This window comes from Carlito syrichta, unplaced genomic scaffold (assembly GCF_000164805.1).
Source record: "Carlito syrichta isolate Samal-C Ts95f unplaced genomic scaffold, Tarsius_syrichta-2.0.1 Scaffold303178, whole genome shotgun sequence".
Lineage (NCBI taxonomy): Eukaryota > Metazoa > Chordata > Mammalia > Primates > Tarsiidae > Carlito > Carlito syrichta.
Genome location: NW_007247274.1, coordinates 276,345 through 279,580, shown reverse-complemented (window position 1 = coordinate 279,580; position 3,236 = coordinate 276,345).

Below are 3,236 nucleotides of genomic sequence, written 5' to 3'. Positions count from 1 at the left end.
CTCTATGTGTGTGTGTGTGTATATATATATATATATATATACATACTATACAGCATACACACATAGATGTATACACATAGTACTAATACATATATGATCTATATTTAAGAATTTTGCATCCTGCACACACACCGAAACTTCTCTCATTCTAGCATGTGTCAACTCAGCATGGGCTAGAGGATACTTCTTTCCTGTTGGGTGTCAGAAGCATCATGGTATGTTGGAAGGAGCAGAAAAGAAGCAGGTAGGCACTTCCCACGTCTGTTTCCATTCTTAGTGGCCGGGAATGCTATGCCAGCACTACAGAACTCAGTTTCCTGATTGGAAAATAGCAATAACAGTAAATAACACATAATATCATGCAAATGATTAAATGTGATCATGGGGTCAAGGATCTAATATGTACCCAGATCGATTCGGTGCTAAGGAAATAACATTCTCTCCCGCCTTGCCTTTTCTCTACCCGATACATTAAAATGATCAGATGAGCAGGATTTCACCAGGATGCAAGGTGCTTACTGAAGGGAAAAACCATCTTTCAAAGAGATGCAGGCCATTTATTGTTTGTACAACAATTGATTGTACCTTAAAATAAGTCATATCCAGTCACTGGTGGTAACCCTGCAGAGTCTTTTCTAAACAATGCTGTATTGGCACTGGAAATAGACTCTTTATCATAGGTTTGTTTTTTTTAATTTTTAATTCTTTTTTTTTAATTGGAGCCTCGCTCCATTGCCCAGGCTGGAATGCAGTCATGTGCTCATGGCCATCTCAGTATCAACCTGCTGGGCTCCAGCGATCCTTCCTCCTCAACCTTCTAAGTAGCCAGAACTACAGGTGTGCACTACCACAAGCGGCTAATTTTTTATTTATTGTAGAGATGAGGTCTCACCAAGTTGCCCGGGCTGGTCTCGAACCCATGGGTTCAGGTAAACCACTCACCCCGGTCTCCCAAAGTGCTGGAATTACAGGCTGAGCCACCGAGCCCAGCCTAAATTTTTAAATCTTAAGGGCATCTTTCTTTTATTCTACTCTATAGAACATGTAGACAGCCAAGGAATTCTGGGTATCTCTCCCTACCTGCAGGGTTGACTGTATTACTAGCTCCGGTAGTATTTAGAGTATACCATCCAAGAGTAATCTCCTGGCTGGAAGTCAAGGAGAGAAAGATTTTCTCATACACAATCTTCTACCAACCCAATCCCATGGGGTCCACCATGGCATTTGAGTTGGAGTCTCACTCTGTCGCCCAGGCTACAGTGCACCTACTTTACATCTTGCTGGAAATGAACACGTGTATCACAGTTCTGGACAGCAAATCTGGATGTTAGCATGGTTCATCATAGCTTCAACCTCCTGGGCTCAGGCAATCCTTATACCTTAGCCTCCCAATTAGCTGAGACTACAGGCATACACCACCATGCCTAGCTTGTTTGTTTGTCTGTTTGGTTTTATTATTTAGTTATCAGAGATAAGATCTCACTATGTTGCCTATGCTGGTCTCAAACCCCTGGACTCAAGCAGTCCTCTTGTCATATCCTCCCAAAGTTCAGGGATTACAGGCGTGAGTCACCATGCTTGACCCAGGTTTTATATATATATATATATATATATATATTTGATTTGGAGTCTCACTCCATCGCCCAGGCTGGAGAGCAGTGGCACGCTCATAGCCACCCCAGCATTGACCTGCTGGGCTCTGACAATCCTTCCACCTCATTCTTCCAAGTAGCCAGAACTACAGGCACATGCTACTATGCCCAGCTAATTTTTTATTTATTGTAGAAATGAGGTCTCGCCAAGTTGCCCAGGCTGGTCTCGAACCTGTGGGCTCAAGCAATCCATTTGCCTCGTCCTCCCAAATTGCTGGGATTACAGGTTGAACCACTGAGCCCAGCCCCAGGTTATCTTCTTAAAATCCCCTCCTGACCTATGTGAGTCTCCTCAGCGGAGTTGGCCTCCATCCTTTTTGTGCATAACTGTAAGTTTAATGAATCAACAAATGCCTGAATGCTTTCTAGAATCTGTAGGGACTCAAAAAAATGTTAAGGGTTAGGAGCGAGTTTGACAGCCCAACATGCACGCAAATCAAGTCAGTGCCCTGCAGGGTGAGACACTTCTGCTTCTGTGTATGCCTTAGGTGTGACCTCTGAAAGTATTAACCCCCGTGGGCATCATGCCAGGACACAAGGTCCTGCTGCTCTGCACAGCAGCTTACCACATCCACAATATCTGCAGTATCTTTTTAACTGTTGATTCTGATTGCTGTGACTTTTATCATCTGTGTGTATCCAATTATCAGCCAAGAAATAGCCAATAAATCATCTTGTTGAAGACCCAGGTCTTAAATGCTTGCACTGCCTGAGCCTGAGCCTCAACTTCTAGGCAAATGGAAGCCTAGAGCACAGAAACTGGGTGGAGGGAGTTTGAACGTCCATGGGGCATACATCCTCCTCCCCCCTCTCTGCTTCCTTATTTGCTGTGTCCACAAAGAGCCCATTCCATAACCATCACCCTTGCAACTCACTTCAACCCTCCTTGCACTTAAGACAGAGGTACTTTGTTGGTGCCGTGGTGCTACTCTGTTGAAGAGGAGCAGTTTGGTGATCCACTTTGTACAGGGAAGCTTCGAGTCTTCCAACTCTTGAGTTATTACAGATTTCAACATGACCATTGATGGTCACAACAGGATCCTACTGGTGGCAAAACAAACATGAAAATGACATACAGTAAGTTCTGTACATATGAATAGTTCCATTCTAAGAGCACGTTCAGAAGTCCAATTGGTTCAAAAGTCCAACAGAGTTAGCCTAGGTACCCAACTAACACAGCCAGCTAGACAGTACCAGCTACATCACTGCTGCTTTTATGCTTGCTTCTGGAAATCCTGAGCTTGAAATAAAGATACTATACTACTGTACTCTATACAGCAAAAGCATAACTTGTAGAGGATCCCATCCTATTCGCTTGTAGATGATGCACGCATGTAATATATGCCAGACACGTGAACTAACTTACATGATTGGACCTATGAATACACATTTGCAACTTGAAGGTTTCTATGTAGAAGACTTACCTTACTCATTCCCCTGTTCCCCTCACTCCATTTCCTCTTTTTACAGCAGTCCTTAAGCAAGCCAAGATACTGCCGACCACATCAGCCATCCCCCATGAGTTCTATTCCATCACGGACACCAGCCATGTAATAACTGACCTCAGTCTCCAGTTATATTTTG